Source organism: Crinia signifera, chromosome 4 (assembly GCF_055691185.1).
Source record: "Crinia signifera chromosome 4, ASM5569118v1, whole genome shotgun sequence".
NCBI classification, from domain to species: domain Eukaryota; kingdom Metazoa; phylum Chordata; class Amphibia; order Anura; family Myobatrachidae; genus Crinia; species Crinia signifera.
Genome location: NC_139220.1, coordinates 180,721,688 through 180,745,602, shown reverse-complemented (window position 1 = coordinate 180,745,602; position 23,915 = coordinate 180,721,688). Strand labels below are relative to the sequence as shown.

General features: G+C 40.8%; 1 protein-coding gene across 1 annotated transcript in view; it reads right to left on the bottom strand.

Annotated features, from left to right (window-relative positions):
• The window catches only part of GRM3 (glutamate metabotropic receptor 3), a 292,912-nt gene extending 275,259 nt beyond the window's left edge, over nt 1-17,653 (bottom strand). Inside the window, exon 1 of the mRNA XM_083183089.1 lies at nt 16,987-17,653. The gene's annotated coding sequence lies outside the window, so the exon portion shown is untranslated. The remainder of the gene's footprint in view (nt 1-16,986) is intronic.
• Nucleotides 17,654-23,915: the final 6,262 nt, after the last annotated feature.

Here is a 23,915-nt window from a genome sequence, read left to right as displayed (position 1 = left end):
CCAGGGGACGTGGTAAGTATGAAAAAGGGGGCAGGAGGGGGGGGAGCAAACAAACAAAAAAACCCCGAAATATTCTGAATGACCACGGTTTTTGGAATATTTTGTTTTTTGGATATACAGATACGGTATACTCAACCTGTATCACCTTGGTGCATTGGACTTAAATCTCCACCGCACCGGACCAAATAGGAAGTAGGAGCCAGGAAGAGACCCAGAACACACAGTTATGTTCTAGCACTTGAGGCAATTGCCTCCCGGCCTAAAACCAGCTGATACACCTTCCCCATCCTATATTATTATTACATTTTATTTATTAGGTGCCACAAGTTGACAATACATTAAACAACACACACATTAAAACAACACAGGGTCCCATCAGTCCCGTTTTTTTGCAAAAACACATAGGTCCAGGAACTTATCACAGATCCTATGTGCTTTCATTTGAAAATAGAAAACATGAGAAAAAGGGGGTAATTGAATTGGTAAAAAAAGGGGGTAATTAAATTGTGTATAAAGTTAGTAAAAGTGACATATTTTTGATCCCTTACTATTGTTGAAGCGAATCCTGTGCAAACTTTTGCAAGTAAAGATTATTAATAAACATATATTGCATATGTTATAAAATGTTATTACTGAGGAGTTCTAGGACGATAAGAATGATTTTTTGCATAGAATTAAGCAAATGAATTTGTAACCACGTACAGATGGAATGCTTAAGTTATGTTGTCAAAACACATCTCACAGAAAATGATAACAGAGTAAGTTATTTCCATACATTAATAATTCTACACTGTACATTTGTATATTTGCTGCAGGCTGTAGTTACTATAGTAACAGTTTAGGAAACAATTACAAAATAGAGTTGGTGCATACAGTATATATCAGAGCACTGTTATAGTAAAAAGGATGGAATTTTAGTGTATTGGCTATTTATAAATTGTTTAACATTGGTTAAATGTTAGTGCTTTCAAATCTATTATATTTTACATGTAGAGCAGAAGCATCATTGATGTATTTTTTATCTTTTATTAATTTAATTTGTCTCCCAATTTGTTTCCCAAGTGTCCAACTTGCAATCAGCACTAAGAGGGAGATAGAATCATGAATGCTGAGTAAGCAGTGAGGGAACATAAACCGCTGATAGGTTCCCCACAAGGCCTATCAGAGCAGGGGGAGGGTTTTAGATAGGGAAAGGAAGTCACATGTTAGATGTGAGTCACTCTGTCCTGAGAAGCCCCACCCACCCTTCCCTATTTTTCTCTCTTCTTCGGCGGCGGTAAAGAACGGTCATCCTTTTAAGATCTTGTGTTTGTGTGTAGATAGTGGGGTGCGCTCTCCCTTGGCATCGCCTGTCATCGGCCATGCTTCTGTCCGGGGGATGGCCAAGCCACCTGCCGAGGTGGATGACCTGGGAGAGTGATCACCAGCGATGGTGTGTATGTGGAGTCATCTATAACCCCACTTTCCTATAGTGACCGTTCTTTGGTGCTGCCACCAATTATAGTTTTAGTTAATTGTCAAAAATAAATTTGACATTCATTTTTGAAACGCCAGCACTTTGTGTCCGTGTCTTATTTATTAGTTAGAATTTAAGTAATAAGCTAAGTTAAGGTTTGTTTGGTTGAACTGTAAAGTGGTCCTGGGGATACCAGATGGCGAGTTTAACAAGCAATTGCACATGCAGTAAATGTGTGAGCAGACCCCAGTGTTTTGGTTCTGGCTTTGGTTCACAAACAATTTTTATATTTGGTTTCTTGGTTAGAATAGGTAAAATCATGTAATTTTGCATTGATGTTTTGTTCCTATAACAATACTTATATGTGCGAATATCCATTTGCAGTCAAATTGATAATAACTACAGATCAACTATCAATAGTTTCACCAATACTGACCAGAGGCTACGATAGATACAATGGAATAAACACAAAGCAGTGTAATATAAAAAAAATCCCTCACATTTAAAACATAGTGGCGCAGCAGTGGTAAATACTAAATACAATAAATTAAGATGTATTTTTGAGTCTACAGAGCAACCCCATGAAACTAAACTCTGTTGAAAAATGTTTGTGTTGTGATAGCAAGTTGTTTGACTTTTTACATCCACCCACAAAAAAGTAGTTTCATGCCTTTTTAATGGCTTGTCTTACATTATGTTCCAATAGCTTTGCTCAACGTAAGGCTTTATAAAGGGGTGGGTATGAATTATCTGCAATCAGAAGACCGACAGCTATCCTATCCTACTGTATGTGGAATTATACGTTTCTTGTAATTGCCAAAACCTATGCATACGATGGTTTTATTGTGGAATAGGGTTTAGCAGGATATTGCCTGTCTCCTCACACAGTGCAATCTACTGTATGTCTCTGATCAATTAGCATCTCAATCAGGTGATCAAATGTTTAGATGTAGGCCTGTTTCTTAATCAGAAGTAGTACTTCATTCAGTCAGTCAAGGGGGAAGCTAGCATAGGAGTGCAGTTAGGGCCTTATTCTGCTTGGTGCGATCCGTTCCGAATTCTTTCGGAGGGCGCATTTTAGCCGTCTGCGCATGCGTAGGCAACGCAATGCACATGTGCAACGTAGTGTCTCCGCACTCGTTCTCGCCAATACCGTCTAGAAATTTGCACCGAATTGGCTTGGGAAATATGGGCGTAATATGGGCGTCATGCGTCATGTGCGCGTACACATGGGAGTGGTTTCAAAGTGGGCAAAACTGGGCGTAAATCTGGGCGTACACGTGGGAGTGCACGAACTGTGGTAGGCATGCATTCGACAGGACACCGACTGCAAGCGAACCAACACGCATGAAATATGCGGTGTCCATAAGCAAGTTTCAGTTTGCGGAGAGCACTTGCTCATGCGCTAGGCATTCGGTTCGCCCAATTAGTACGCCCACACCTGAAGCACTCTCAGCTGACCATAATACAATCCACTCCTCTACTCATTAGTGATTAATTACACTCTTTTCACAGGTTCAATTGGAACCACTAAGACAGGTAAAGGGGCAACAATGAAGTAATACCACTTTACATGATGTAAGGGTTAATCTAAAGTGCTAGTAATGTGTTTAAGTATCAATTAGGAATTAATTGATTACATTTAAAAATAAACCATTTTTTATGAGGTTGGCTAATTGCATAAGTGTGTCATGTTGCAGATGCATGAGTTCCGAATAGAGTAGTGAGGTTTGCGGAAATACACCAAATCGGTGTGTACGGCCAGCTTCCCATCCGTTTGGACGCTGTAAGACCGTGCATAATTTTTGTGTTCCCACCGCACATGCATGTTTGTATGTAGTCCGAAGACACTCCCTCTTCTTAGTGAGTCTGTCCGAAGGGATGCGGACGACCTGTGGGCGTGTATTCTTAGAATGTTCGCACGGCATGGCATTCGGTCATTTCCGAAAGAATTCGGAACGGAACGCAATAACCAGAATAAGGCCCTTAGTGTAGATTTACCTAAGTAAGGACTACCATCTGAACAGTTAAAAAACATGTGAAAAAACTTAAACAACATCAAGAAAGGTAAATCTTAATCTTGATTAACCTAATATGTAATCTCTTATCCCAAAATTAGCACACAAAATACCACATCATTTTGACCAAACTACTATTCCTTATTTCAAAACATGGTGTTCTCACTAAATTTAACAGACTCACTCACACTCACCCTACAACTCACCCCTCTCACCATACTGCTTCTATTATCCACTTTCCTCTTCTAAACATTCATGAGCTTTTACTCACTTCTCTACAAGTACTATGACATCCACAAACAGCCACCACAACAAGCACAAATATTTCTCTTCTGCTTTATTAGATAGTGACATATCACCAAACCCAGGCCCCAACCACTTGCCCAACTTACACTCAGCTGCTTCAAAACCACATAGAAATTCATCAAACTTCATAAACATTACATTTCCCATCAACCTCTAAGTCCTTTCTCTAACCTCCTCTCTTGGCCTCAACCAATGGTCTATCTCCTCTACTCATCAGGAGGGCCAATGCCTGGATCTTGTATTAACCAGGCTCAGCTCAGTCTCTGAATTCATAACCACTCCTTTCCTTATCTCTGATCACAACCTGATCACCTTCCCAATCTTCCATTACTCCAAACTCTATGACACTAAAATCATGCAAGCCTCTTTTAACCCACAGATATTTTCAACAACTGTCCATCACTTTTCAACAAATGCTCTCACCATTTCTACATGTACCTATCCTGGGACTGCTGTATCTCACCTGAAGCAGACTTTAGAGAGAGTCTTTAATGAAGTGGTTCCAGCTACCCCTCACATTCCACATAGGCTTAAATGACAATCGTGGAATTCAAAATCAACAAAACACCTTCAAAACTGTCACGTAAAGTAGAACAACAGTGGTGAAAATCTAAGAAATAAAGTGGCTTTCTCACATATTAGACCACCTATCACTCCTATCAACATGCCCTGGTCACTGCCAAACAAAGTTACTTTTAATCTCTTATTTCTTCTCATGCCACCAATCTCAAAAGTGCGCAAGAACTTCCTTTCTACTTCAAGGGTAAGCTTGATAAAATCCAATATGAAATGGTATGCTCGAACTCAGCCAGTGATCTGCCTAATTACCTGTTTGCGCACAGGTGAAGATGAAGTATCAACACTCTTCTCATCCTCCTACTCTGCTACCTCTCCTCTTGATCCTATACCCGCATGAGTCAAGAAAACATTGTCTAATGTGTTTATCCCAAACTTTTCTAAAATCTGTAATCTCTCCCTCTTTACTTGTATCTTTCCTTCTCTGCTCAAGCATGCAGTGATCACTCCCATTCTAAAAAAAACACACAAACTCTCTCTCTAATTACCATCCCATCTCTCAGCTCCCATGCCTCTCCAAGCTACTTGAGAGACTTGCCTGCACTCAACTCTTCAACTTTCTTAACTTATTGGACCTACTTCAGTCAGGCTTTTGGTCCTAACATTCCAGTGAGACAGCACTGACCAAAGTAGTGAATTATCTGACCACTGCCAGATGAAAAGACCATTACTCACTTATTATTCTCCTAGATCTCTCTGCTGCCTTTGACATGTTGACCACTCTCTTCTCTTACAAAAACTGCAATCCCTAGATCTTCAGGACACAGGCCTTTCTTGGATCTCTTCCTACCTATCTAATCACTCGTTCAATGTTTGCTTCTCTGATTCCACTGACTGTTTCCTATCTCTATCAGTTGGATTACTGCAAGGCTCAGTCAAAGGTCCTATTTTTTCAATCTACTGTATACCGCATTTCTTGGTAAACTAATCAGCTCCTTTGGATTATTTTCCCACCAGCCAAGAGTATTTACCAACCTGATATCTCCAGATCTGCTGACAACTGAACTATCCACCTTACCCCATAAGCTTTCTGCCTAGGTGTCAAACTTGTCTCTGAACTGTCCTTTGCTACACACATTTGATCTGTCTATAAATCATGTTACATGCATCTAAAAAAATTATCTAAAATATGACCATATCTTACACAAGACACTGCAAAAACTTTAATCCACTCATTATCTCCCGCAATGATTAATGCAAAAGTCTCCTTACTGGTATTCCCAAGACAAGACAACTACCACTACAATCCATTTTGAATTCAGTGTCGAGGCTAATATTCCTAGCAAGGCATTCAGCATCTGCTGATCCACTCTGTCAGTCCCTCAATTGGTTGCCCATTTTCTACGGCATTCAAAATAAAATACTTCTACTCACATATAAAACTATTAACCAAGCAACACCTACATATATCTCTTTGCTTATCTCAAAATATATCCCCGCCTGACCTCTCCACTCTTCACAAGTCTCTGATCCACACTCATTACTAGATCTCATTCACAATTGCAGGATTTCCATCAGGCAGTACCCACCAAATGGAATCCCCTCCCATGCACAATAGGACTCTTCTCCAGCCTCCAACCTTTTAAATGTTCCCTGAAAAGTCCTGTTTGGTTATCACATGGTACTTCATGTGAAATATCTGTATTTTTTCTTTGTATTTCTTTAAGTAATTTGGTTTTATTACTTTATTTTGCACTAATTTTAGCTCAATGTGGGTTTTACTACGCACTTATTCCATGTACTTGTCATATGTCACTTTCAGTCCAAGGGCAAAGAGTGCATCGCTGGGTGTACTCCATGGAAAAGCTTACCTGCTTGCAAATACTTGACCTCATCCACCTGGCCAATAAATGGATACAAAGGCATTTACAGGACCTCAGATAGGTCAAAGAGTTGCTATGGACTATTATTTTATATCTGTGCATAGGGTTTTGTTCAAGTGGGTAAGCCATGGAGATCCTAAGACACCTGCCCATTTGGGAGAGATAGTGAAGAGGTAACTGGCACACATGGCACACACTGACCACATTGCACCAGCTCCTAGATCCATGGCAGTGCACTTTAGTAAAACCTGGTAAGACTGCTCCATGGAAAAAGGGTGCTGGGCACTTAAGAGAACTTAAAAATGATGAAACTAGTATATATGCACTTGGCCTAGATACTTCTTAGTGAAGCAATAAAGGAACCCATTTATACAAAAGACTTGAAAATCATGTGATTAAATGTTTTAGGTGTGGTTTGCTGGCACAACTTTCTGCTAATTGTCCAGTTTAAAACAAACAAAAAAAATGCAATGCAATGCTGTCATTCAATGTTGCAGCATGCCTTTCTTTATCAGGGTAGTCTGCATTGCTGTACCTTTGGCTGAGCCCAAAAAACAAATGTGTGAAATGTTTATGGAGAGCAACCATATAGAGGCATTGTTAGACTCAAGAAGTTAATTACCTTTGTGAAAGCTGGGTTAATAAAAGCTATACAAATTCCAGTGAACAATTGTACAGTAGGTGTGACTTGCATACATGGTGACATGTGACATTGTATTACTACAGAAGTGTATATTGTAGAGATGGGTCATTCGTGAACGAAGCAGATCTTTTGGACGGATCCCATAAAATATTGAGTGAGCCGCCGATCCCAAAATGGTGAACCGTCATTCTTTTACTTTCAGTTTAGGTTTTCATTACAATGCATTTGCCTGAGCTCAGCACTGTCACCTGTGGCAGCTGAGATGTACTAACTCTGGAGACTGAGTACAGTGCTGCGACTGCAAGTGAAAGAAAGAATAACAAGGCTGCTCCTAGGGATGGCCGTTGGTGCAGACGCCATCAATGGCGATTCTGCACCCAGCCATAGATCAGTGTGTGTTCTTATTTGTTCAGCTCACTGTTTAAAAAAAAACAAAAAGTTAAAAAAATGTTGATTTTACTGTTTATGGAAATAAATGATTGTAAAACAAATTATGCTTCGTTATTATCAAATGACTCCTTTTTTCAAAGTGAGTCGATGAGCCGTCTAAAAGATCTGTATCTTTCCACGGATTGCTCACTCGATTCCAGCTCTTTTTAGTGACCCATTTTGCCCATCTCTAGTATATTGAGACCCCTTCTTTATAAACCTCTTGTTAAGGTGGGATTTGTCCCTTCATTGATGCTATAGTAGGGAGAGATATTCCCCATTTTTGCAAATGATAGAAATTCAGTATGGTCACAGGTGTGAAAAGTCTTCTGACCACTCAGACTCCTGTTCTTTTACTAGTACGGCATGAGAAGTGGTAGTTAATGAACATAAAATTGAGACACCTCCCCAAGCAGAATGAGAAGCTGTAGCCAGTGCTGAAAGTATGTCTAACCTTGGTAAGAAAGTAACTGTTTGCGTCAGAACAGTTAAAAGCCCCCACCTTAATAAAAGCCAAGTTATTAATGGGGAGCCAGCAGAAACTGGTGACAGACTTGAGCCATTAGAAATGAGCTGCTGTACAAAAAGTGGCGAGGAGGTTGTAAAAAAGCTTGTAGTTCCTAAGCCATATAGGAGAACCATATAAGACATACTGTAACTCATGGTTACATCACAGCAGGACACTTGTAGGTGGAAAAGACTACTGAAAGCATTCTGAAGCGGTTTTCATGGCTCAAGGCATATAAAGATGTGTCTGAAATGAGTATTGTTCTTCCTGTCCTAAGTGCTAGTTTCATGTTCCCAAAGCCCATATGAAGAACCCCCAGTGCCCATTCCTAATATAGAGGTCTGTTTGAAAAGATAGTTATGGATATTGTTGGGCCCTTGTTAAAGTCTACTAAGGGTCATCAGTATATCCATGTTATAGTGGTATAGTTGATATCCCGAGGCCATCCCTTTATGCAATTTATCAACCAAAACAATAGCTAGAGTGCTGTAAATGTGTCTTTACAAGGGTGGTAAATTCTCAAAATGTAAAGGAATTATGAAGGAGCTATGCAAATTGTTTAAGGCTACTCACCTAAGGACATCAGTTTCTCATCCCCAAACTGATGGGTTGATAGAAAGGTTCAACATAACCTTAAAAAGCATGTTAAAATGGTTGTGAATAAGAATGGGAAAAACTGGGATTACTTGTTGTCATATTTGTTGCAGACTATTAGAGAGGTATATCTGTCCTCTACTGGGTTCTCTACATTTGATTTGTTTTATGGGAGACACCCCAGAGTGTTACTAGGTATTGCTATAGAGACCTGGGAAGGACACTCCACTCCGTATAATAGTGTTATTAAGGGATTGGTTTGAAATCCCGGCGGTCGGAATCCCGGCGGTCAAAATCCCGACGCCGGAATCCCGACCGCCAAAATTCCGACAACGGGGGGGACATGGCTCGCCCCCCCTTGCAGGCTCGCTGCGCACACCTCGCAGAGGGCCTGGTGCCTTGCTACGCTCACCACACTAATTTATTCTCCCTCTATGGGTGTTGTGGACACCCATAGAGGGAGAAAGTGTCAGGATTTCGGCGGTCGGGATTCCGGCGTCAGGATTTCGATTGCCGGGATTCCGACTGCTGGGATTTCAACTGCATCCCGTTATTAAACATGTATCACAGTAGAAGAGGATTGTGAACATGGTGACAATTTCAAGAAGCACAACAAACAGGCCCAGCAAGCGCAACAGAGAGAGTGCAATCAGAATTCTCAGGTATGTATATTTGCCCCTGGGAATGGTGTTCTTATTTTGCTACCCACGGTGGAAAACACATTTTTGGTCAAATGGAAAGGCCTATTTGAATAAAGTTAATAAGTTAAACTATAAAGCTATAAAGTGTATCAACCCAAAAAAAGAGAGCCTGCCCAAATTCACCATGTGACTCTAATTAAACTCTGAACGGATGGTTTAGCCCTGTCAGCTGAACCTTGCCCACCAGTTACCTTAACCCCTAATCGTTACCAAAATAAAGGTATCAGAGGCACTGTCAGCTACTCTAAACAACAAGGCTAAAAAATTCCTCATTAAGAACAGTGATGTGTTTTCAGTGCTGACTGGCCATAATAGAGCATGACATAGTCATATAACAATGGGTCAAAATCCACATAATGCCTTATAGAATTCCTGAAGCCAAGCAAGAGGCTGTGTCTAAAGAGTTTAAAAATATTCTACAACTTGGTGTTGTAAAAGAGTATAAAGTTGAGTACAATTAATAGGGGTCAAAGTGGTAAAAATGTTCAAATTGTCCAATGTGTACGCTCTATGTTGCTGACTATGAGCACGTGTGTTATCAGAGATATCCTTTATTGGTTCAGGGCCACCAGGAGAAATTGCTAGCAAGAGCCATGTTCTGGAATGTATCATGGCTGCTACTAGTGCCCCGTCACTAACCGCATCAGCAAGTGTGAATGTTGCCTATGCTTGGTCCAGTCATCCATGATCTCGCTTCGTACAAACGTAATCTAATTTTTACAGTGAAAGGTAAAGCCCCATAGTGCTAATTCTGAAGCCATATGGCAACCTACGCTTCTGCAATGATTTCTGTAAATGAAATGCAGTGTCCAAGTTTGATGTTTACCCCATGCCCAGTGTGGATGAGCTGAGAAGAAGGTTGGGAACATGTTACTGGCAAATACTATTCACTGTACAAAATAAAAATCAACCTTCTTTGTCCAAGAAAGGCTGATCCAGGATACAATTTTGCTTTTGGGGTGAAATGAGACCTCAGCAACCTATTTAATGTTCAATGGATAGGATTTTGAATCCACATTGACAGTATGTATCTGCCTTTCTGAATGATACAGTGATCCACAGTTCAGACTGGGAGTCTCACTTAGAGTACAATTAGAAAGGCAAGGATAACAGCCATCCAACACAAATAAAGGTCTGCTAATGCACCAGCAGAACAAAATTGAGGACATCCAAAATATGTAAATCAGGCGAGTGACTGTTTGAGGATCATAGAGGTATGCTATTATGGAAAAAATATGTATTTTAAAATCACAGGAATGTAGTGTCGACTCTGCTGGGACCATTTTGCTTTTGGTAAATGGGATTCTGGGTATGGATGTTAGACAGAAGGATGGGCTCCATCCATTAGGCCCAGTTAAGCCAATAAGAGCAGCCAAGCAAAATTCTCTACCTGCCTTCCAGCCTGCAACCAGACAAAAATGATCAGCATGCAAGGTTAATGGTTGGATCTATCTACCAATCAGGGCCCTGACAGTCATTCACTGTATGGAAGCATAAGCAGAGAGTGTGTGGGACAGTAGGAAGGGTACCTTTTTTTTTTTTTAATTTATACCTGTGAACAGATGGGTAGGGGCCTCACTGCATTGCTTTGCCCAGGGCATACAATGTTGTTAAAATGGCCCTGGGTGCAGTTGTGCCAAACAGCCCTTCTCAGTGCACCAGGTCCTTAGATTCTGCTATTGGTCATATTTTTCACAAGACTGTAATGATTAATTTAATATGCAAAAATTGCATATCTGTGTGGGACTGAGGCTATAAATCTGTATACAAAATGCTACAATGTAGCAGCTGCATCCTTTTACTAATGCAAGTTCTGTTGTGCTCCACATACAGACTCAGTCACATACATTATGCAAGTGTCTCATATCAATAAATCAGCACAGTCTAGTCGTATTGCGTTGTAATGAAGACACATTTTCAGCAAAAAAGATGATGGATGCTGGAAAAATTGCTCAGATTCTGGTGATTTTCTTGTGCAAGGCATCTCAGAATCCGTTTTGAAGCTAAATGTATGAGGACTCATCTGTTCAAATGTATTACTTTTGACTCCTTATTTTCTGAACGTGTGCAAGTTCGGTCTCCAATATCCAACATGCTTGGATTTTGTTTTTTCTATATTCTGGAATATTAGTATACAATATTGAGATATTTTTGGGATGGGAACTAAGTCTACTAACAAAATGCATTTATGTTTCATATACAAGTTATTCACACAGACTGAAGGCAATTTTTTCAATATTTTTGATCATTTGGTACATAACAACGTTTGTATACACTGAACCATCACTATCCCTGTCCTGATTAAAAAGCTTTGGATCGCCTAATATTTCAGAAATCGGAATTGGGTATAGGAGATTCTACCTGTAATGCTTTTAAGAGAAATCTCCACGATAATAAATGACTTTCGGCCATCAGCCACTAATGCCTTAATAAATGAATACAGAGTTCCAAAGCCCAGCTTGAAACATAGGCAATGTCACTGGTTTCAGTAAATACTTGTTTCTCAGAAAGATGACAATAAAAAAGTATAGCGTACTGAGTTTCAGACCTAAAAGCTCCAGTTGTATGGAGCAAAAATGTATCCTACAGCTGAACAATGCTAATATGAAATAACTTTATGGGCAGTTAACTCTGGAAACATATTAATATAACTTATTTTTTGAATTCTTTATAGGATGTAATTACAATAAATGGCCTAACAACAAATAATCAGAGACAATAGTTATATTGTAAGTGCTGGGGTGCGAAGTATAGGAATCTGGAATTCTCTCTCCCATATTCCAAAGTAGCAGCAAAAAAATAACACAATAAACACAAAAAAGTCACATAAAATAATACATATATTTTAATGCTAACTAATGACAATGTAACAAATATTAACATATATTTTGCAAATCATATTGCCTGTATTAAAGAACAGTGGGCTTCATATGAGCATCTATTATTTGTTATTGTAACTTATAGGTAATTCAGCACCTCAATATAGAAAAAAGGATACTGTCATTAGGAAACAGCATTCTGTTTTCCTAAACTCTGCTTCTCACCATTGCTAATAGCAGTGAAAGGTGAGTGAGAGATCTCTACTTAGGTTTATCAAATGGAAAAAGAGACTATATCAGCTAATGGCTTCAGCTGTTAATTTCTGCTTTTTACAAATAGGTATTGGACAGCAAATTAAAGAGTTACTAAGTTAAATTTACTAAAACAGTTCTATTGAAGATGAGATGTTGCCCATAGCAACCTATTAGTGTGAACGAGCGACAGGGTCCCATTCACACTATGGAGGAAGCAGAGCTTGGAGACAGCGTCACCTCTATGCTCTCCGATGATGTGCCACCACTCCCATCTGATGTCAGCGACACAGCAGATTGCCAGGTTGTTGTGGGCAGCAAAACATTGCAATTGCCAGGTGGCTCCCGGAAGGACTGTGTCCAAATGCCCCTTTCACGTCTGGCCCAGCATTTGCGACGTGAAAGGGGCATTACAGTGAGTTGACACGTCGGCCACTCAACAAGATAGTACCTTTTGGTGGAAACTTTTATCTGGAGTATTGTGAGGAAAGCTGTCTCATTGGGAAAATAGAAAGCTAAGGACCACTATTCAGTAAGCTCCAGAGATTCTAGTCCATTAAAAACTGTACAGTATTTTTCACATGTTGTTGGAATTACATCGCTACAATACTGTATATGTAAATAACTCAGACAAATTTAATAGAATGAGAGATTCAGAAAGTGAGAGATTTTTTTTAATGTGGCAACTATTTACATTGCAAAATCAAACTGGTTTTGCAGTGTAAATGATTGCCGCTTTAAAAAGAAATTAGAGATTTTTTACCAAGTCTCGTACTTTCTGAATCTCTCATCCTATTAAATTTCGACCATAATTACTAAAGGTAAGGGAGATTTAATGCTGCCCGTGTTCAGTTTGACACCACAGTGATTCTCTATACTCTTCTTTGTTGTCCAAAGTGTGTTACATGTTCCAATATATGTTAATAGTTGTTACTAGCCAAAGTAACCAACAAGGGAAGGTTAAGTATACAGTAGTAACTAAGAAGTAATGATTTCTCAGGAATAAAACATAACTTGAATAAAGCGTGGTACACAATTGTACAGTCATACTTCAGGTGCAAATTTACTGTTGATTACACTTAAGGGCATATGTAATAGGGGACAGATGTATGAAGCCTTTAAAAAAGATAACTGCCCCTAGCTGTCATGTTTTAGGCTGTGTTTGAAAAATAGCAGTTAGCAACACCATGAAGCTGATTGGCTGGATGTTTATCACTCTTTATCACTCTCACATCTGCCCCAAGGTCCGAGTTTGCTGGACATGCGAGATTACAGCTGATCTCAACATTTCTTTAAATCTTTGCAGTCCCAATTTTTCTGCCATTTTTTTAAATTCAAAAATGGTCTACATTGAATGTTGAATGTTCTTGTTTTAAAGTGGCTTAACATTGGATCTGCTACAAGCGCTAGGGCTGTTGAGCCTGAATAGACGTTGGACCTGAACGGGTTAAAGCCACATTAATTTACAAGGTAAAAACATCCTGGGCTTGCCTTGTAAATGATTGCCATTTTAAGAAATATCTGACATTAGCCAGCATAGAGCACCTCCGGCAAACTCGGACTCTATTATATATGCCTCCCATCGGAATTCCTAACCAAAGTGTTGATTGTGTGCACATGTCTTTACAATCTACTGTAGCTTGCGATCCATGAATCTCATCTGTATAACATCTGCTGAAAAGATTGTGACTTTGTACACATCTGGAGGAAGTATCGGGCAAATCGGTGGACGATTCCTACACTCTTCAAATAATGGGGCAGATGTATTAAGCCTGGTAAAGTGATAAAATGGAAGGTGATAATGCACAAGCCATCAGCACTATTTGTAAAATGATACTTAGGAGTTAGGAGCTGATTGGCTGGAACATTATCACCTTCCACTTTATCACCGCTTTATCAGCACTTTATCACTTTACCAGTCTTAATACATCTGTCCCATTATTTGAAGTGTGTAGGAACTTTCCACCGTTTTGTTCGATACTTCTTCCGATTTTCCTCCAGATGTGTACAGAGTCACAATCTTTTCAGCAGATATTTTCGGATATATATTAGGAAGCCCATTAAACCAGATCGCCAATGCTGAGCAATGTTCTTATTTTAAACAGGATTAGAGGTGCATAAGCAGAAATCTTATAAAAAGATCAGGAATCAAAACAACTGTCCAACAACTGCGTAGGTGTAATAGCTTAATAGCACAAGTTTATAGGTATGCTTGCTGCTCAAATGACAAGCTCTAAATGATGATTTCATTATTTAAATCTATGTATACTTTTTACACCTATCAATGTCTAATGTAGAGAAATTACTTACACATACAGTTCAGTAAAGCTGGTGATGTTCTGTACAATCGCCTGATTTTCCATGAACTCCAGAACAAATGATACAGTGCATACACACTGTGCAGTTTGTCAAACAACCAAACAATACTTGGTTATTAACGATATTTCAGCTATATGTGTAGGTAGGTCATATATACACAAGATGATTCACTCAAAATCATTAATGACATTGCCAGATCTGCCTGCACTGAAGGCAAATGGGACTATGGGGGTTATTTTGATTCACTGTTTCTGACAAATTCCTTCCTAGATGGACAAAACCATGTGCACTGCAGGTGGGACAGATGTTACTTGTGCAGAGAGAGTTAGATTTGGGTGGGGTTTTACTTCAAAGTGAGATCTATATTGCAGTGTAAAAATAAAGCAGTCAATATTTTCCCTGCACAGAAACAAAATAACTCACCCAAATGTAATTATCTCTGCACATTTTACATCTGCCCCCTGCAGTGCACATGGTTTTGTCCATCTAAGAAGGAATTTGTCAGAAAGAGTGAACCAAAATAACCCCCTATGTGAGGAGTGACGCGCAGGAGCACATTATAGTGCGTAAACATTGGCCGATTTGTCTCCAAATGACAAACTGTCCAAAATATAATTTAGTGTGTACACAGTTTAAAGTTAGAAATGTACAACTACACATTAAAAATCCTAGTTGATCGAATGACATGTTTTACTTTTTTAAATAAATTATGAATACTCCCACAATACTACTTAGGGTATATTTCAATACAGCCTTTGGAGAAGACAAATGTGACAGGACTTTGTGGATGCTAGCTTTCCTGCAAACTAAGACAGACATCTGAGATGATGTGCAGCTATTTACAGAGATGAGGAACATTCATACTTGTTGAATTATTTATAATGCTACCTAAATGCAGCAATGCAACAAAATCCTGAAATACACTCAGTTACTTCAGTGTTTAGTTTTGTTGCAGTTGCACACCTGTGAAACGCAATCTATTTTTTTAATAAATAAAATTAAACAATCAATCAATCAATCAATCAATCACACTGTTGAATGTTTTAATAATAATAAGGAACATTTCCCTGCACAATTTATTGGAAGAATATTGTAGAATCCACACATTACTACACTATAGAAGACTACAGGGAATCAGATTAACATCCGATGTGCCCCAATTTTTCTGTTGCTTAATAAACAGCCATTTTTAGAGTGCAAAAGACATTGAGAGTGTCAGTGTAGCATTTGGGATACTCCACTGCTTATATTATTATTTGTAATAACAGAGAAGATATGTAATACCCTGGGGATAATATCCAGCTGTCATTTAAAATATATATGCTCAGCAAGGAAAACGTGTATCTGGTAACATCCTTGTGTTCTACTAATAAATATTGCTGGACAGGAGACCTTGTACTACTTAATGGGAAAGCAAGGTCTTAGAAGATAAAAATAACAAACAACAACACCATGTCACTGGGATACAGCTTCATTTATTAACAATGACAATAAAAGCATGGGCATTAATACTTTATATACCAATTACAAATTACAAATGTAATATTCGGCCTGGTTGGAAGGTACATGTATAGTTAAGTAATGATCAATGAATGAGGTGATGGATAATAAGCAAGGCAATAAATAAATAAATCCACTATTTGACTTCATGTGTTTAACATGTCACTTACATCCAAGTGTAATTGCCCTTTTGAATAAAAGCTGAAAGCACAGAACATTTCTAATTGTAACCACATGTTTCCCCTTGGGGAACTGTCATTCTACAGTGCATTGATGCGCTGCTACCCCTTTGTCTGGCCATTGGTTCTAGCAATACTTTTCTTTTTGAGACATAATGCCTGCAATTCATTTAGCTGGGGTCACAATTGCATTCACACAATAGTAGTTTTACTTAGGTGACTGGCTCCATTGATTTAGACATGACTTATTAGCTCCATAGTCATGCATCTCCCCAACCCTGCAGACACCTTTACTGGGAGGAAGAACCAGGGCATCAAACCTAGATTCACCCCTAGGCTAACAGACCAGTTGTGTCATTTCTAAGTGCAGTCGGTTTCACACGTTCGGCTGCAGGAATGCTGTAATGAGTGTAGCACTGTATTCTGCTGCAGGACATCGGGGACATGAATATAAGTGTCTACACCTGGAGGCAGTGCTACTGTATCTTCTTGACCAATGAGACAGTTGCCAAAGTTGATGCAAATATCACTACCAATGTATCACGCAATTAATTCATATACCCGAACAATGAGCGTAATTAGTGATGACAATGTTATTTCAACAGCATTTCCAAAAAGTGCAGAAAATCTGGATATATGTTGTATTTAAGCCAAGGCAGACACAGTGGGATCGGAATGTAAAGGTTACAGGTCTCTTTAAGGGTGAATCCCTGCAGGATTCTTTATATTCTAGAAATCTGATCTTGTTCTGCCAAGCACAAATCTGTCAGCTACTGTAGGTCGAGTGCTGAATGTTCTACACCAAGCATACGGCGTATACGCGTTACTGTGCATGTTATAATGTAATGCAAGTGTGTGCTTACCTGGTGCAGGTGACGGCTGTGCACGCATGCCACGGGCAATGTAATCCAGCCCATCCAGCAGACGCTCAGGCTCGGACAAGGAACAAACGAGACCAAGAACTTGTAATTGCTCCTTCTACTCTCATTGCATCTGTTCCAGCAGGTCCCTTTCAGCTTGGATGCTTGTGTGAAGGTTTCCTTTCTGCTTTACACCAATTACCATTGATTTGATCAGTCAGTGTACCAGGGATGTAGATTTTTGTTTGGTTTAATGTCATTTTCTAAGACAGGATTCCGTTCTTTGTTCTATTCCCTTCCTCATTACATTTCGGATATTTCCCCTCTGGGTTTGGTTCAGATCCTTTTAATTAAAAAATATACTGCAGCAGAAAAGTGAATTATGCCACTGATGTTTACCTTTTCTAACTTTGATGATTCTTTGCTTCCAGCATCCTTGGCAAGACTGCTGGACAATTAGTTCTTGGAGTGGCCTCCAGTTCCCACACTGTGACTTAATGAGAGGACACACTTTCTGCTCTCACAGCAGCTTACTTTACATGGTGCAGATTATTTCCCTAACAGCTCCGGAGCACAAACAATGCACTCTCTCTCCTCAGCAGCATATCTGCTGCTCCCCTCAGTAACAATCCACAGATCTTATAGCATCACCTTCCACAGGGAACATCTGACACACCCACTCTGACGTCACCTGTCACTCAGCTTGCTACCACTATGAAGATGTGACATCGTGTCTAAGTATAAAGATAAAACAATTCATTAGTCACATAAGCACATTACTCTGTACTGTTCTTCACACCATGGAAAGCTCTCTCTCTCTCTCTCTCTCTCTCTCTCTCTCTCTCTCTCTCTCTCTCTCTCTCTCTCTCTCTCTCTCTATATTATAAATGATAAATTAAATATTTTGTAAGTATATTTACTTAATTGAATATTATAAATATTATTAGCATCATGTGGTGGTAACTGGGGTTACTTGATAAATACTAAAGTACAGTTCTGTATATGAAATATACAGAATTTATATAATATTGATGTAAATGTTGGCATTAAAGGATACATATCAGCCAAATATGTTTAATATAATGTTTATCTAAACCGGAGTACACACCAGTGCAATCTAGTCCAATATGTAGTTTCCGGCCAAATTGGAACAAAATATTGGGCAGATTTTTCAGTGTGTACGACCAATCTGCGCACTCAAGCGGTTGTTAGTGATATTGCATATGGCGCTGTGCAGTGCAATAAAGGATGATATAAGGGAATCGTTCTGTCATTCATTACATCATTCTGATGTGTACTGCAGATACAATGGGGGAAATTGGTACTTATGTAGTATCTGGGCTGCCGATTTCTAAATCGGGTCGGATCGGGAGATCGCATCGCATCGCATGCGACCATGCGATTCGATGCGATGCGATGCGATGCGATGACCCGATTTTTCCATAGGAATCAATGTTAAAATGGACTGAGTCCATTTTAACATGGAATTCAATGGGAAAAATGGGTCCTTTTCATACCCCTACTATCCAAGTGGGCATGGAGTTGGATATAAACCTGTGGCGAGCGTAGCGAGCCACCGAGCCCGAAGCGTGGCGAGCGAAGCGAGCCCCGCGAGGGGACGAATACCGTCCCCTCGCGGGGCTCGCTTCGCTCGCCACGCTTCGGGCTCGGTGGCTCGCTACGCTCGCCACAGGTTTATATCCAACTCCATGCCCACTTGGATAGTAGGGGTATGAAAAGGACCCATTTTTCCATAGGAATAATTTTAACATTGATTCCTATGGAAAAATCGGGTCATCGCATCCGATATCGGATGCGATGCGATGCGATATCGCATCGCATCGCATCTGATTGTATGCCTTAACTTAAGGCATACAATCAAAAAATCGGCAGCCCAGATACTACATAAGTACCGGGAAATTTACTAAAGGAAATTTGTAAAAAATAGGTGTATTTGTATCCAGAAATACACTTATTTTTGACATTTACTATCCCGAAAATACGGTAATTTGTATTCGTATTGATAGCACATCAATACGACTACTAATTGCCGTATTTTCGGGAAAGTAAATGTCAAAAATAAGTGTATTTCTGGATACAAATACACCTATTTTTTTTTTACAAATTTCCTTTAGTAAATTTCCCCCAATATGTCCACTTGTTTGTCAGTATATTGTCCAGGTACACATCACTCTAGTGAGTTTGGCAACAATACAGTGCAATGCGTGTGGTGGGCTCTCTGTTATGCGTGTTCACATGTCAGCAATCCAAACAGGTATTTGGGGTATGTTGCCCACCAGGAATCTTGCCACATGGTCTCTACGACCAACCGCCCCCTGACTTTGCTATAAAGTATATTAAACTGTTTATTAAAGATAGGCTAGGTATCATTTATTTTTTTCAAAATAAAGTCTTAGTTCTATATTACACATTTATTTATAAAAAGCACATGACAAAAGAAAGAATACTCTCTTTCAAACCTGTGGTTTTACATAAAGGACATGATTAATGACCATTCTGTCTTTTCTGATTCTTAAAACTTGATTAATCACTTGTGATACATAACAAATATCAGATTATACTTTGAACCAACATGGAAAACAAGATTTTCTGTACGAGTTTATCAGTACAAATCATCTTTGAAGAATTGTGTCCAATTCCCCTTTATAATACTGTTTCAGTCCATTGATGTTTAAGGATATATATTTATGTAAAGTTCTCTTATTTTCCTGTCACAGCATCTCAATGGGGTTTAGGTTTGGATTTTGACTTGACTATTCCACAGACTTGTTCTTTTCTTTTCTTTTCCAGCCATTCATTTGTAAATTACTGATGTGCTTAGGATTTTTCTCCTGTTGTATGAACCAGCTTCAGTTGTCTGACCTGTGGCCTCACATTTTTCTCTAGAATATACTGGTTTATAAAGAATTAATGGCAGCGCAATGATTGTGAAGCATCTAATTTATATGGCTGCAACAAAACCTCAAACTATCAACTTCCCACCCATGGCCATAACTAGGGTGGTGCAGATTATAGACGAATCTAGAAATATGATAATGGGTGGTCCCAGATCCAACTCAATATGGTGTAGAGACCCTTGCGCTGTGAAGTTGCGTGGCAAAAAATGGGCATGGCCTCACAAAAGGGGGCATGGAATTACACATTATACCAGACACCTTAATGCCCATTATAGCAAATGAAATAATGCCCATTACACATAATATCACACTTCATAATGTCCATTACACATTATTCTGCAAGCTGTAATGCCCATTACCAGGGACGTTCAGTCAGGGGAGGCAGTGCCTCCCCTGTCATTAATGAGCAAAGTGATACAAAACAAATACTTATGACACATATTATTTGTCATAAGTGTATGCTTTTTATTATTATACATTTTTACCTCCCCCCCCCCCTTTTTTTTACTGGCTTAGGAGGCACCGAGAGCGGTGCCTCCTGCTGACAATGTTATGGGTCCAAAACAGGGGGCGGGCAGCGGACGGATCCGAGCGCCGGGCTGTAAAAGCCCATTCAAAAAAGCTGTAGAAACGGCACCTGTAGAGGTGCCTCAGTGACATGCTTTCTGCGTATATGAAAGTACGCCCCTGTCGCTGAGGCAGATGTGATTGGGCAATCACATCTGCCTCAGTGACAGGGGCGTGCTTTCATATAGGCAGAAAGCACGTCCATGGCTGTCACTGAGGCACCTCTACAGGTGCCGTTTCTACAGACAGAGGTCTGCTAGTTGCTCATGTTGCCGGGCACCAGTTAAACTGCCGCCCGCTGGCTCCTCGGTCTGCTTTCTCCTTGCTGCAATTGTCTGTTGGAACCATTGGTCATGTCACCTGCTCCCCGCTCAGCGGAGGGGACAGAGCCGGAGACAAGGGGAGCGAGCGCAGCAGCCGCAGCCGGGTTTTTGGTGTGGACGTAGAGGAGCGCTGGGAGAAACCAGCGGGCAGAGAGGAGCAGCTGGGACGGGGATCAGACACAGCGGAGATGGCGGGAGCAGTGACCAACAAACCGTGTTAGCTTCTGCTAACAACCGCAGTATGCCGATCTCTGCCTTCAGCATCCCGCTCCCTGTTACTTAGAGGTAGGGTCAGCACAGCAGCCCCACGGACTGTTTCAATATACTTAATAGAGCTGTAAAAGTTGATTTTATTTTCAGGTGTTTTTCCACGCTTTTCAACTTCACTTTCTCTTTACCCTATCCTTTTCCCCAATTAGCGCTCATTCTCTTTATTAATTTGCCATATTCCTTATTGAGCTGCTGAAACTCTGTCTTAGTGCAGTACCCACAATTTATTCTCAAACCGTGGAGGTGGTGGAGCTGCACAGAAAACCTCCAGTGAGTGAGGGGACAGGCAGTGTGACAAGGAGCCACAAGGAGAGAGGCGACTGGCTGGAGATGGCAACTTAACTACTGTGTCCCCAGCCAAAATGTGGCCATTAGGTTATAGCACAGCAGGGACCGCAGACTGCCTCAATGTACCCCTTAAAGCAGACAGTGACAGTCTTTTCCACATTGTCACTAGCATGCTCAGTCAGTCTGAGCCCATATTGCTAATTAGAATTCCTGCTGACAGTCACCCCTGTCAGCCTGCCAGGATTCCATCCATGCCACCTCCTTGCTATCTGTCATAGTGGCCACCAGGCTCTGCTATTTAGTAATTTGCACTTGTAGCAGCCGTTCTGTGCCCGGGCATCGCCCATGTGCTGCCTATGGGCTGCACTAGACTTGGCGGGGCTGGCTCAGTGTATGTGCTGGGAGACCCTATAGGATAGCATATCTGTGACACCATGGGGCCTAATTATTTGTAGGGAGCGCGGGATCTTGGTTGCTTCTGCACTGACAGGCAGGAGCCGCTCTGTCGGTCTCTGCTGCTTATGCAGGCGGCAGCTCTCACACCTGCCTTTCAGCGCTGAAGCAACCCGGACTCAGCGCTCCCCACAGAGCCCATTGGCGCTGGGTCCAAGCAAGCCAGTGCCTCACCATCCACTAACCTCACCGCACGTCCCTGCCCATTACACATTATAGCAAATGCCGCAATGCCTGTTACACATTATATTGCACTTCATAATGTCCATTACACATTATTCTGCCAGCTGTAATGCCTTCTTCATATTATGTCACACACCATAATGCCCATTACACATAAGGCAAAACATTGAAATGCCCATTAGACATAAGGCCACGCCCCGTGATGCCCATTACATATTATGTCACATAAGTGCCGCTTACTACATGCTCAATTCAAGGGCTTAAATGTTCAATGTCAGGGGCTTCATAATCAATGCCAAGGGGGTTTCATGCCAGTTGTCAAGGTGTTTCATGCCCATTGTCAAGAGGGATTGCATTTTTGGTGTCACAGTGGATGCTTGTTGCCAAAGGGGAGTAAAATGCTCTTTGCTAAGGGGGACTGAAATGATCATTGCCAAGGAGGGATGAAATCCTGCTTGGTGACAGCCAGGCAGAGCATTGTGCGCTGCCCGGCTGTCAGACTCAGAGCTGGACAGTCTGACAGGTCTGCACCACTGCTATTTTGAAATTTTGCGCTGCTTCGTGAGCCAATAGAAGCTTGCGATTTGCCAGCCAATAAGGAGTGGTGAAGATAGCCGGACCATGAGCTTTAAACGACTGGAGTCAGCGCAAAATTTCAAGCACTTTATAGAGGGTATGTCTAATGGGTGGCCCGGAGCACCCCCTGACCACCCCTTAGATTCGCCTATGGTGCAGATGGTGCTTGGCATGCAGTTCATAAGCCCTGTGGGGGGAGAACTGGCTGCATCCACTGGTGATTGCCTATGTACTATGGGCCTGATTCTGGTTCACATGCTAAAAACACTTCTCTCTTTAATGGACAAGACCATGTACACTGCAGGTGGAGCTGATGTATCACATGCCTGTCATTTCTGTTGTTTTTATCTTTTTTTGCAATATCTAAGAGCATCTCATTGATAGTTTTTTGAACAAGATTTTGGTGCCCCCACTATTTTCACCTTCCAACTCAGCACCCCTCTCCTTGCACCTATAACTCAGCAGCACATGTCAAATCAGCAGTCAACAACACCCATCACCCCTTACACATACCATTTCTCATCCACAGAGCCGTAAACTTATTCACATTACATGACTTAATAGTGTCCTTTATTCATGTGAGTTCCTAAGGAAGTGTTCCTTATTCATGTCACAGTTATGGTCTTTATTCACATTAAACCATACCGTATTGCCACTTATCCAATTTTTACCACACCATATTGCTCCTAGTCTGAAGCATTCTGTGATCACCAAAGACCTATTAGTCCCCATTGCCTCTTTATTGAGTACTATTTTTAATTGCAATCCTTTATATTAATCTCCAGTACATTTCAGGGATCCTTCTTATAGTACTCCTGCCTGATGAACACCAGGGCACTCACCCTGCTTTCTGTAATCTTGGCAACTTGGTCAGAGCTGAGTCCAGGTCCAGATTTTTTGATGTGATGCTCTTTCTGCACATGGAGAAAGAGGGTGGGCACACCAGTAGTAACATGTATTCTTCCAGATGCCTCTCATTAACCTCCTCCTCATCAGCCTCCAACGGACCCAGCATGGCCAGCGTTGACTGGCTCTCATACAGCTTGGGGGTCCAGGAGTCCACAGTAACCCCTCTATATGGCATGGCACTCAGGACAAGTAGCAGCTGGTAAGCTGTCTCCCTTCTCTCTGGGTCCAGGGACTTGCCCTCTTCTTGCAGCAGGATAAACAGCAGAGTTGTGGGAGTGAGCCTGAGGGAGATGGACATTCACTGACTATCAATGTAAGGGGTGTTGAGTCGATGGCATGGTGCACAATGGGACAGCTAGTCAATCAGTAAACACAGCACTGCTTCTACAGAGTGCTGTGGTTGGTGTGAAGGGGTGCTCAACATTACGGTGTACCAGTGCACACA